This window comes from Callorhinus ursinus, unplaced genomic scaffold (assembly GCF_003265705.2).
Source record: "Callorhinus ursinus isolate GAN/ISIS: 27379988/994484 unplaced genomic scaffold, GSC_fseal_2.0 scaffold47, whole genome shotgun sequence".
NCBI lineage: Eukaryota > Metazoa > Chordata > Mammalia > Carnivora > Otariidae > Callorhinus > Callorhinus ursinus.
Window position 1 is genome coordinate 10,142,276 of NW_027397109.1, and position 13,975 is coordinate 10,156,250.

A 13,975-nucleotide genomic window follows, 5' to 3' on the forward strand; every position below is an offset into this window, starting at 1 on the left:
CTGAGACTCGTAAGTTTTACTATTAGATGTCGGGGTGTTGACCTATTTTTATTGATTTTGAGAGGGGTTCTCTGTGCCTCCTGGATTTTGATGCCTGTTTCCTTCCTCACATTAGGGAAGTTTTCTGCTATAATTTGCTCCAATATACCTTCTGCCCCCCTCTCTCTCTCTTCTTCTTCTTCTGGGATCCCAATTATTCTAATGTTGTTTCGTCTTATCGTATCACTTATCTCTCGAATTCTGCCCTCGTGATCCTGTAGTTGTTTCTCTCTCTTTTTCTCAGCCTCTTTATTTTCCATCATTTGGTCTTCTATATCGCTGATTCTCTCTTCTGCCTCATTTATCCTAGCAGTTAGTGCCCCCATTTTGGATTGCACCTCATCAATAGCCTTTTTGATTTCGATTTGGTTAGATTTTAGTTCTTTTATTTCTCCAGAAAGGGTTTCTCTAATAACTTCCACGCTTTTTTCAAGCCCAGGTAGTATCTTTAAAGTCATGATTCTGAACTCTAGGTCCGACATCATACTAATGTCTGTATTGAGTAGGTCCCTGGCTGACGGTACTACCTCTTGTTCTTTTTGCTGAGGTGATTTCTTTCGTCTTGTCATTTTGTCCAGAGGAGAATAGATGAATGAGAGAACGAAATGCTAACAGGTTTACAACGTCCCCAGCAAATATACTGTATACAAATCAGAAAAGACCTGTAACCAGGGGAAAAGAAAGGGAAAGAAAGAAAAAAGAAAGAGAAAAAAGAAAAAAAAAAGATAAAAACAAAAACAAAACAATACAAAAATAGCAGAATATGATCAAATATGATCAGGCTAGTGCATAGATCAGTGCCACACACTAGATTTTGGGCGTATTTTGGTCTGTTAGAAAAAAGTGCCTCCTAAAATTTTTTAAAGGAAGAAAGACATATATGTACAAAATAAGGGTTGATACAATGAAGGGATGGAAGATGACTGTAAAGATGAAAATTATAAAAGGTTTTATAAAAGGACTTGGTAAGATAAGTTGTTTGAAAAAAGAAAGAAGATTTAAGAAAAGAAAAAAAAAAAGGAAAAAGGGAGAGAATGTGATCAGGCAGGAGACTAGAACAAAGCCATACACTAGTGATTTAGGGTATATTTTGATCTGTTAGAAGAAACTGTACCTCAAAATTTTAAAGAGAGAACAACTTATATATATATGCCAAAAATAAGGGTAACTACTATGAAGGGATAAAATATGACTCTAAAAATGAAAAATGAAAAATGTTTTTTTTTTTAAAAAGGGATTGATAAGATGTTGGTTAAAAAAAGGGAAAAAGAAAAATAAAAAAAACAGTCAACAAAAATTAACTTTGATGAAATAATGAATCATGGTTAAAAAAAAAAAAAAAAAAAAAAAGCCATGAATCTATGTGCAGTATTCCCCTAGCGCTGGAGTTCTCCCGTTCTCCTTGATCGATCAACTTGGTCTTGGCTTGCTGGCTGTTTGTGCTGATCTTCTGGGGGAGGGGCCTGTTGCTGTGGTTTCCAAATGTCTTTGCCGGAGGCGGAATTGCCCCGCCCTTGTGGGTCCGGGCTAAGGAAGCTGCTCCGGTTTGCTCTCAGGAGCTTTTGTTCCCTGCAAGCTCTCCGTACAGCCTTGGAGGACCAGGGCAGAAATGGTGGCCTCCCAATCTCCACCCGGAGGAGCTGAGAACTCGGGGCCCCGCTCCTCAGTGTGCCCCCAGAGAAAAGCAGTCACTCCCGTGTCCCCGGTCTCTGGCCGCACTCCGTGCTCACCCGGCCTGTGACCGAGCATTGCTATCTCTGGCACCCGACCCCGCACAGAGTCTCCAAACCCAGCAGATCCCTGCAGTGCGTTCCCGCACCGCTCCTCCCCGGGAAGGAAGGGAAGTCTCCCCGGATCTGCCGCCTGCTGGGTCCCTGCTGGAGGAGCCGTGCCCCGACTGGGCCGCAGATCACAGTTTATGGCAACCCCGAGCTGAGAGCCCGCGACTCTGCTCCGTCTCTGCAGCCGGCTTCCCCGCTCCGATACCTGGGATCTCTGGCGCACTCAGGCACCCCCGGTCTCTCTGTGACCCCGAGGGTCCTGAGACCACACTGTCCCGGGAGGATTCCACCCCCCGCTTAGCCACTGCAGCGACGTCCCTCAGAGGAGCCAACTTCTAAAAGGTCCGATTTTGTGCTCCGCGGCTCTAGCACTTGCCAGAAGCGGCCGGCGGAGGCCCCTCCCCCGCCGTCTATCCTCCCGAATATCGCCTCGGATTCACTTCTCCGCACGTCCTACCTTCCAGAAAGTGGTCACTTTTCTGTTCAGAGAGTTGTTGCTACTCTCTTCTTCGGTCTCCTGTTGAGTTCGTAGGTGTTCAGAATGGTTTGATCCCTATTTAGCTGAATTCCTGAGACCAGACGAAATCTAGGTCTCCTACTCCTCCGCCATCTTGCTCCGCCTCCCTAACTCCAAGTATTTTATGGTTTCCTTAGAAATCTGGACCTTTTCCCTTGAAATTTTATATCCCTAGCTTGTCAGGGAATTTAACATAGTATTTTTGCCAGAAAATTCCTGAGTGGGGCTATCTATCAAAATATCATCTCCTTAAAAAATTAACCATAGTAAATCTTGTCCTAGAATTTTTCCAAAGATGGTGAGGGTGTTTTTGAAACGCTGACGTAAGACAGTTAAGCAGTACTGTTGTTTTTGGTGGGAACCAGGGTCTTTCCACTCAAAAGCAAATATTTCTTGGAATTCTGGATCTAGTGGGATGTAGAAAAAGGCACTCTTTAGATCTATTACAGTGTATTATTTACTATTACTTGGTAAGTTGGCCAGTAGAATATACAGACTGAGTACTACAAGATGTATATTTTTGACAGCTTTATTATTATTAACAGCTCTAAATTCTTGAACAAATCTGTATTCCCCACTTGCCAGCTTTTTAACAGGTAAAATTTGGGTTTTACATGGGGATCTACATGGCCTGATTATTTACTTTACTTTAAATAAAGTAAGACCCTTACTTTAACAGTCTCTTAATGGGAGGCTTCCTTGTGTAGTCTCTGGTTTTAAAGAGTATTGCTTTACCCAGGGCCAACAATCCACCTGTTTTTTATTTTGTTTTATTTTATTTTTAAAAATTTATTTATTTATTTGAGGGAGAGAGTGGAAAGAGAGAGAGCACGCACAAGCGGGAAGAACAGAGGGAGAAGGAGAGAGAGAAATTCAAGTGGACTCCACACTGAGCACAGAGCCTGATGCAGGGCTCAGTTTCACAACCATGAGATTATGACCTGAGCTGAAACCAAGAGTCCGACACTTAAATGACTGTGCCACCCAGGTGCCCCAATAGTCTATTTTTTTTTTTTTACAGGTATGACATTAATGGCATAACACACCTTCCTCTGCACCCAGATTTCTGGGTTGACTTGGCTTAAGGTATTGTGTGGGGCCTCTTCTCCTTTAAGTACTGGCATATGTAAGGGATGAGTTAAGATGGCAGAGGAGTAGGGGACCTTAATTTCATCTGACCCCTGGAATTCATCTATATAGCTATCAAATCATTTTGAACACCTGTGAAATCAATCATCGATCTGAGAGAAGAATTGCTGCAATTCTACAAATAGAAAAGCAACTACTGAATCCTGGGCGATATATCAGAAGATAAATCGTGGAGGGGAGGGAGCTTCTTTAAGAGGTTACCAGAAAGTACTAAAAGCAGCAGGGCACAAAATCAGAACTTTTAGAAGTCTGCTATAGTTGGGGACATCCCTGGCTTAATGGTGCTCAGGTGGTGAGGCAGAGCAGAATCCCTGGTTGGACAGAGCAATTTCAGGATCCCCAGGGTCACAAAAAGAATGGGGGTGCCTGAGTGCAGCAGAGTTAGTTCCCAAGCATCAGAGCAGGAAACCTGGCTGAAAACAGCAAGTCTAGGCACCAGCTTTATGTGCATTGTTGCCATAAACTGTGAACCGCTGCATAGTCACATGACTGCTCTCTAGGCAGGGGCCTAGCAAAAGGCAGAAGAGTGGCAGTTCTTCCCTTCTTCCCCAAGGGAGGAATGGCACAGGTCCATCAGGAGCCATAAAGTTTGGAGACTGGAAACTAGGTCAACTGCCTAAAATAAAAATCCTCAGTGACAGGCTGGGTAAACACAGAGTTAGGACAGAAACTGGGGAGACAAGAATGATTGGCTACTTTTCTGTGAGGGCTCACTGAAGAGTGGGGAGCATGAACATTCAGCTCTGGGCCTAGAGATTGGGGAGCTGCTATTTTTACCCCTGTATTCCCCCATCAGTGCTAAAAGCCTTCCAGGGAGGAAATATTCCAGGGAGGAAAACAGCACCACATAGTGCAATCTGGAGCCCCTTACATTGAACCCAGCCCCCAGGCAAGGGCGCACAATTCCACTGGGACAAGGACACCTGAGAATCAGGGAAACAGGCCCCTCCCCAGAAGACCAGCAGGAACACCTGGCTAATACCAAGTTTACCAATCATAGACAACTGCAAAACTTCGCATATAGCATTCATGTTTTTTTTTTCATTATTCTTTGGTCTTTCAGTTATTTTATTATTTTATCAATCCCTTTTTTAATTCTTTTCTAATTTTAATTTTTATATTTATGTTATATAGATAGACATATATACTATTTTTGTTTCCTTTTATTGTTTTATTTTATCTTTATGTATATGTGTATATTTATACATATACATTCACATATACATACATTTTCATTATTTTTTTATTATGTTCAATTAACCAACATGTAATGCATTATTAGTTTTTGATGTAGTATCCATCAAACCATTAGTTGCATATAACACCCACTGATCATCACAATACATGCTCTCCTTAATACTCATCACCTTGTTACCCTACCCCCCCCACCCTCCTCCCTTCTGTAACCCTCGTTTTGGTTTCCAGAGTCCAGAGTCTTTTATGGTTTGTCTCCCTCTCTGATTTCTTCCCATTCTGTTTTCCCTCCCTTCCCCTGTGGTCCTCTGCACTATTCTTTATGTTCCACAAATAAGTGAAACCATATGATAATTGTCTTTCTCTGTTTGACTCATTTCAATTAGCATAATCCCCTCCAGTTCCACCTATGTTGATATGAATGGCAGGTATTTGTCTTTTCTGATGGCTGAGTAATATTCCATTGCATATATGAGCCACATCTTCTTTAACCATTCATCTGTTGAAGGGTGTCTCAGATCCTTCCACAGTTTGGCTACTGTGGACATTGCTGCTATGAATTTTGGGGTGCCCCTTCTTTTCACTATGTCTATATCTTTGCAAAGGAAACAGTCAACAAAACTAAGAGGCAACCCATAGAATGGGAGAAGATATTTGCAAATGGCATTTCATATAAAGGACTAGTGTCCAAGATCTACAAAGAACTTCTCAAATTCAACACCCAAAAAACAAATAATCCAGTCAATAAATGGACAGAAGACATGAACAGACACTTCTCCAAAGACATACAAATGGCTAACAGAAACATGAAAAAATTTTCTACAACACTAGCCATCAGGGAAATACAAATGAAAGCCACAATGAGATATCACGTTACACCAGTTAGAATGGCAAAAAGTAACAATACAAGAACAACAAGTGTTGGTAAGCATGTGGAGAAAGGGGAAACCTCTTACACTGTTGGTGGGAATGCAAGCTGGTACAGCCACTCTGAAAAACAGTAAGGAGGTTCCTCAAGATGTTAAAAATAGAGCTACCCTATGACCCAGCAATTGCACTACTAGGTATTTATCCCAAAGATACATTTTCATTCTTTCTTATTTTAGGATCTAGTTTCTTTTAACAAACAGACCAAAATACACCCAGGATCTAGTTTATTGTTTTGTTCTGTTTCACATATTTTTTTTCTTATTTTGTTTTGTTTCTGTTTTCTTCTGGTTTGTTTTGTTTGTATTTTTCTAGTGTTTCTATTTTTCTAGTGTTGTTGCTATTTTTGTCTTTTCTCCCTCATTCACTGATTCTTTTCTCAGCATAATGATGAGACAGGGAAACTCACCACAAAAGAAAGAACAGGAGGCAGGACTCATTGCCAGAGATTTAATCAATATGGATATAAATAAGATGTTAGAACTAGAATTCAAAACAACTATTATAAAGATACTAGCTGGGCTTGAAATAAGCATGGAAGACTGTAGAGAATCCCTTGCTGTAGAAATAAAAGAACTAAAATCTAATCAAGCCAAAATTAAAAATGTTATTACTGAGATGCAGACACAAATAGAGGCTCTAACTGCTAGGATAAATTAGGCAGAAGAGAGAGTCATTGACATAGAAGACAAAATGATGGAGTATAAGGAATCTGAGAAAAAGAGAAAAACAGCTACTGGATCATGAAGGGAGAATTTGAGAAATCAGCAATACCATAAAGAGAAATAATATTCAAATAATAGGTGTCCCAGAAGAGAGGAGAGAGGGAAGGGCAGAAGGTTTATCTGAACAAATTGTGTTAAGAACTTCCCTAATCTGGGGAAGGAAACAGGCATTAAGTCCAGGAGGCACAGAGAACCACCCTCAAAATCAATAAAAATAGGTCAACACCATGACATATAATAGTGAAGCTTGCAAATTTTATAGATAAAGAGAAAATCCTGTAAGTGGCTCTGGACAAAGGGTCCTTAATTTACAAGGGTAGACACATAAGGCAGACAGCAGACCTATCCACAGAGAACTGGAAGGCCAGAAAGGAGTGCCATGTAACATATTCAACAAGCTAAATGGGAAAAATATGCAGTCAAGAATACTGTATCCAGGAAGGCTGTCATTCAGAATAGAAGGAGCGATAAAGATGTTCCAGGACAAACAAAAAATAAAGGAATATGCGAACACTAAACCAGCCCTGTAAGAAATATTAAAGTGGATCCTTGAGTGGTGAGAGAGCCCCAAATTAACAAAGACCAGAAAGGAACAGAAACAATCTACAGGAAGAGCGACTTTACAGTTAATACAATGACACAAAATTCAAAACTTTCAATTATTACTCTGAATGTAAATGGAATGAATAAATGCTCCAATCAAAAGATACAGGGTATCAGAATGGATTAAAAAAAAAAAGACCCTTCAATATGCTTCTTAGAAGAGACTCATTTTAGACCCAAAGACACCTCCAGATTAAAAGTGAGGAGGTGGAGAACCATTTTTCATGCCAATGGACATCAAATGAAAGCTGGAGTAGCCATCTCTATATCAGACAAACTAGATTTCAAAAGAAAGACTCTAATATGAGATGAAGGAGGACCTTATATCATAATAAAGGTGTCTATCCAACAAGAAGGGTTAACAGTTTTAAATATTTAGGCCCCAACTTCGGAGCAACCATATAAAAAAATAAAGAAACTCATTGATAATAATGCAATAATAGTAGGAAATTTAGCACCCCATTCACATCAAGGACAGGTCATCTAAGCAAAAGATAAACAAGGAAACAAAGTCTTTGAAAACCCTCCACCATGTAGGCATAAAGGGAACATACCTTAACATAAAAGCCATATGTGAAAGACCCACAGAGAATATCATCCTCGATGGGGGAAAACTGAGACCTTTCCCCTAAGGTCAGGAACAGGACAGGGATGTCCACTCTCACCACTCTTGTTCAACATAGTACTGTAAGTCCTAGCCTCAGCAATCAGACAACAAAAATAAATAAAAGGCATCCAAATCAGCAAAGAAGTCACACTCTCACTCTTCACAGATGACATCTCTATATAGAAAACCCAAAAAATTTCACCCAAAAACTGCTAGAACTCATACAAGAATTCAGCAGTCTCAGGATATAAAATCAACATTCAGAAGTCAGTTGCATTATTATGCACTAACATTGAGGCAGAAGAGAGAGAAATTAAGGAATCGATCCCATTTACAATTACACCAAAAACCATAAGATACCAAGGAATAAACTTAACCAAAGAGGTAAAGGATCTGTACTCTGAAACTATAGAATACTCATGAAATAAATAGAGGAAGACAAAGAAATGGAGAAAATGTCCATGCTCATGGATTGGAAGAACAAATATTGTCAACATGGCTATGCTACCCAGAGGAATCTACACATTCAATGCAATACCTATCAACATACCATCAGCATTTTTCACAGAGCTCGAACAAACAATCTTAAAATTTGTATGGAACCAGAAAAAAACCTGAATAGCCAAAGAAATGTTGAAAAAGAAAACCAAAGCTGGAGGCATCACAATTCCAGACTTCAAGCTGTATTACAAAGCTGCAATCATCAAGACAGTATGGAACTGGCACAAAAACAAACACATAGATCAAAGGAACAGAACAGAAAACCCAGGGATGGACCCTCAATGCTATGGTCAACTAATTTTCAACAAAGCAGGAAAGAATAACCAATGGAAAAAAGACAGTGTCTTCAACAAATGGTGTTGGGAAAATTGGACAGCCACATGCAGAAGAATGAACCTGGACCATTTTCTTACACCATATATAAAGATAAACTCAAAGTGGATGAAAGAACTAATTGTGAGGCAAGAATCCATCAAGATCCTAGAGGAGAACACAGGCAGCAACCTCTTTGACCTTGGCTGCCACAAGTTCATGCTAGACACATCTCCAAAGGCAAGGGAAACAAAAGCAAAAATGAACTGTTGGGATTTCATCAAGATAAAAATCTTTTGTACAGCAAAGGAAGCAGTTGACAATTCAAAAGACAACCTACAGAATGTGAGAAGATGTTTGCAAATGTCTTATAAGATAAAGGGCTAGTATCTTAAATCTATAAATAACTTATCAAACTCAACACTCAAAGAACAAAAAATCTAGTCAAGAAATGATCAGAAAATATGAGCAGGCATTTCTCCAAAGAAGACATCCAAATGGCCAACAGACACATGAAAAAAATGTTCCACATCACCAGGCATCAGGGAAATACAAATCAAAACCATAATGAGATACCACTTCTCACCAATCAGAATGGCTGAAATAATAACTCAGGAAGCAATAGATTTGGGTGAGGATGTGAAGAAAGGGGACTCTCTTACAATTGTTGCTGGGAATGCAAACTGGTGCAGCCACTCTGGAAGATGGTACAGAGATTCCTCTAAAAGACAAAAATATAGCTACCCTACAACTCAGCAATTGCACTACTAGGTATTGATCCAAAGGATACAAACATAGTGATTTGAAGGGGCACCTGCACCCCAATGTTTATAGCAGCAATGTCCACAATTGCCAAACTATGGAAAGAGCCCAAATGTCCACAGATGGATGAATGGATAAAGATGATGTGGTGTGTGTGTGTGTGTGTGTGTGTGTGTGTGTGTGTGTGTGTATAATGGAATATTACTCAGCCATCAAAAGAATGAGTTTTGCCATTTGCAATGACATGGTATTACGCTAAGCAAAATAAGTCAGTCAGAGAAAGACAAATACGATATAATTTCACTCATAATGTGGAATTTAAGACACAAAACAGATAAACATAGGAGAAGGGTACAAAAAATAAAATAAGCGAAAATCAGAGCAGGAAGCAAACCAAAAGAGACTCTTTACTGTAGGAAACAAACTGAGGGCTGCTGGAGGGATGGTGGGTGGGGGTTATGGTAACTGGGTGATGGGCATTTATGAGAGTACTTGATATAATGAGCCCTGGGTGTTGTATGCAACTGATGAATCACTGAACTCTACCTCTGAAACTAATATTGCACTATATTTTAATTGATTGAATTTATTTATTTTTTTACATTTATTTATTTATTTATTTGAGGGAAAGTGGGAGAGAGAGCAGAATGAGTGTCAGAGAAAACAAGTGGAAGGGCAGAAGGAGAAGGATAAGCAGGCTCCCCGCTGAGCAGGGAGCCTGATGTGGGGCTCTATTCCAGCACCTTGTATCATGACCCAAGCCGAAGGCAGATGCTTAACCAACTGAGCCACCCATATGCCTGTAATTGAATTCTTTATGGTTAAATAAAAGACAATTTTTTTCCATTTTTATTTGTTTCCAAATATAAAAAAAACCCTCAAGATTCTTACACCAATGATCTCAAATGAGACCATACAAAGCAATTGAGAGTGAATGCAACAATATTCTTCCCCCCTTCAGTTTTGCTGCTTTATACAGCTGTTTGACAGAAAATTGAATGGCATGTTCCTGGTTGTACAATTTCATCTGATTATTAAAAAAATACATACACACACACACACACACACACACACCCCTGGACACAAATATTCAGGATAGTTTGGTACTTGTGTCTACAAGTCAACTTATAACCTAGTTATTTCTTTTATCTGGGAGGCACATGGGACTGAAAAATTTAGCTGCCCAATTTTATGTACCCTACAGAGAGCACAAATGAGTTCCAACACGCTGTAAACTTTGGAGGGTTGAGTTAGTAGACACTATTTGTTATCTATGGTAGATTCAACTGTTGAGCCTGAACTGGGTTACAGAAGAATAGTGATGAACCCCATGTGAAATTGAAAGTGTGAGAACTGTATTCGGGTTGCATCATACAAATTTTTGCTAGTTGCGTAGAATAAAGAGAGTTCGTTTACTAAATGTCACTGAAGAAAATCCTGACCCAAGTGGCACTACTTAGTCCAAGTGTTTTTGACCAAAAAAAAAAATATATATACAACAATATTTATAGGCTCATTTTTAAGATATGGCTGACATTAACACTGTACATATTTTACATGTCAAAGACATAGTCCAAGAGTTTATAAAATAAGTTCATGCATTATTACCTCTAAGAATATCATATACAAGATACCCCTCTCTCCCAGTACTTGTGACAGCATTTCAGGTGGACGGTTTTATATACAAAATCCACTTTCTCTGCTGTTTTTTTTTTTAAGATGTTATTTATTTATTTGACAGAGAGAGACACAGCGAGAGAGGGAACACAAACAGGGGGAGTGGGAGAGGGAGAAGCAGGCTTCCCGCAAAGCAGGGAGCCCAATGCGAGGCTCGATCCCAGGACCCTGGGACCATGACCTGAGCTGAAGGCAGATGCCCAATGACTGAGCCACCCTGGTGCCCCCAGTTTCTCTGCTCTTTTAAGGTATATAATTTAATGAAACTTCAGAGATTACTGAGAACCAAAAAATCTTAGTACATTGAAGATTGAAGGTGTTGATCTGTGGATTTAAACTGTTTCATTTTTTTAAAAAAACACCCAGGATGCATAACCTCTGTACAAAGAAAAATATAAAAATTCTGGATGATCTTGTTTGATCACACTGTGTAACTTATAATGAAATGTCTTTGGTTAAAAGTTTTTCTACTTCACTCATTCCTCTGACAGCATTAATTTGTGAACTAATATTTATATTTAGTTCAGCAGCATTTATGGCACAGGATCTTTCTCAAAATGGCATCAATTTTTCCTTAAGTATACAGCACTCTATTATTTTTGGGTTTTTTTTTGTTTTTTTGTGTTTTTTTTGTGTTTTTTTACAGCACTCTATTTTTTAGCAGCAATTGTATTTTTAAAGGTTAACAATTTGTAGAACAAATGTACAACTATACTTACTTTCTACTCTATACTCACTAGTTATAATATTTACAAGGCTAATACCTACCTACAGGATGATCTTTCACTCTCCACCCCCATGTCTTATTCAAAAGTTTTTGTCCTCCAGTCTTATTTCTGAGTTGGTTGGAGAAGTACAGGAGTTTCAGACAAGGTAGCTATGTACTTATCAATGGGATTCTTGATCCGAAGTGAGTTTCAAGACAAGACAACATAATTCTTAGTTCAGATATGTTCTAGTGCTAACTATTGTTAGTTCTAGGATAAATTGTACTTATTGGCAACCTATAAAAGATGAGACATCTTAAGGTGTCCTAATAATCTAAGTCTGTAACAGCTAAATAGCAAGAAGGCCATTTTACTCAACTGTGATGCAGTCACCACTGACTAGAATTTTAGGTTAGACTCTAATCCTTTGGTTACTACTGGTAACCAGAAAGTTTAACTAAAGAGGGGTCAGTAAATTCAAAAACTGGAAATATATTTTAAAAGGAATTTATCTTGAGGGAATTATGGTTCTCAAGCATTCTGTGTAAAGAAATTATTCATAAAGGGAATTGGAGATTTAGCATGCTAACTCAAATCCCATGAATACAGTTTTTCAGGATGATGTACTTACTACATGCATCTTTCTTACAATACCTTTCTAAAAATCACCAACTGTATATAGTTAAACTTTGTGTTAAAGGACTATTGAGTTATAGGGGGTAACTGGCCATATCAAGTAGCTAGTGACATACCAGTTGTAAAAATTTAGACAAATGAGTTGACAAATTCCCGAAAATAGCAAATTAAGTCCTTTGTCAAAATAGTTATTGAACTATACAGAAAGAGTCCAAATCTGGAATTTAGAAATTGTTATCCTCTGAAACAAGTTTTCGGATTGATAGATTTCTTTAATATCAAGAATTATTTTTGTAAATTTACACAACAGAAGAATTTGTTGACTATGTTAATCCTGTGATGAGAAAATAATTTAGAGAGAAGATATTTACCCAAGTAAGCTGATCTGACAAAAACCACAGCCTGACGTCAAATGGACAAAAAAACTGAATAAAAAGCTGTGGAAAAAAATGACAACTAAATGGGGGTTGGTGGGGGCACAGTTAAGGCATCTAACAAAATTCCACATGGATTTGGCTTATTAAAATATTTTACACTTGTTTTTTTTAAAGATTTGAAAATGTCTGAAAAACATGTAAACATGTAAAATTGTTTGAAAATCCTGCATGGCAAATTCAGACAGTTTGCAAGTGTCATGCAGATGTTTGCCGAGGAAAATAAAGAGACCTCTCCCTGTAAAACTGCACATGGGAGTTCCTTCCAGTTCTATCTTATACTGGATGTCAACCCAGAGGTCGGTGCGGTAGTCACAAACAAGGTATTACCTGGAAGGGAGGGACCGCGGATTTTCCATTGGTTGGAGAAAGACCCAGCTTTAGGTTTTCCCAGATACTCTGCATGTACAGGCTCATGACACTGGACAACTTTGATGGCATCTTCTACTTTGAACCACTCTCTCTTCCTTCCTATATTAACAAAATCTTCCCAATCTTCTAATATTTCAGTGACAGTAAGAACATAAACATATGTTGTATGCTTTCGGTCTTGGTTCTGCTCAAATATGTCCGGGAGTCTGCCTAATTTTCCTTTGACTCCAGCCTCTTCATAAACCTCCCTCAAGACAGCCCTGCCAGGCTCCTCCTCTGGCTCCATTCCTCCTCCGGGGACAATCCACTGGTCCGGGTATTGGCTGATGCTCAAGAGGAGCACGTCATCCTTCTGCGCGCTCTGGAGGGACAGGCAGGGCCAGCCACTTCTTGAAGCCCTCCTGGTCATAACATCCGCGTCTGTTTGGGCTTGAACTTCAGCATGGAGGCGGGCAGCCGCGGGGGCCCGGCAGCCACCACCCCGTTGGGGGAGTTGGGGCGCGGGCGACTCGGGGCACAGGGGCGCCTGTAGGCGAGGCCGCAGCGCTGGGAGTGGTAGTGAGGCTGGTTAGTCCTGGAGCCAGAGGCCGCTTCCATGCGGGGCCGGGCACAAGCGGCAGTCACTGCAGCTGGAGAGGATAATCCGCCTATGCATGGGCATCCATGGAGTTTGCCATCCACTTGCCTCCGCTCCCTCTAGAATTCAAATAAAATATAAATAAATAAATAAATAAATAAATAGCTCTGCACAGTGAAGGAAATACTGAACAAAACTAAAAGGCAACCTATGGAATGGGAGAAGATATTTGCAAATAATGTATCAGATGAAGGGTTAGCATCCAAAATATAGAATGACCTTATATAACACAACACCCCAAAAGGGAACAATCCAATTTAAAAATGGGCAGAAAGTATGGACAGACATTTTTCCAAAGAAGACTCAGACTCATGAAAATATGCTCAACATCATTCATCACCAGGGAAACACAAATCAAAACTACAATAAGCTATCACTTCACACTTGTCAGAATG

General features: G+C 39.6%; 1 pseudogene; it reads right to left on the minus strand.

Annotated features, from left to right (window-relative positions):
• Positions 1-12,842: 12,842 nt before the first annotated feature.
• LOC112839998 (diphosphoinositol polyphosphate phosphohydrolase NUDT4B-like) lies at positions 12,843-13,387 on the minus strand (annotated as a pseudogene).
• Positions 13,388-13,975: the final 588 nt, after the last annotated feature.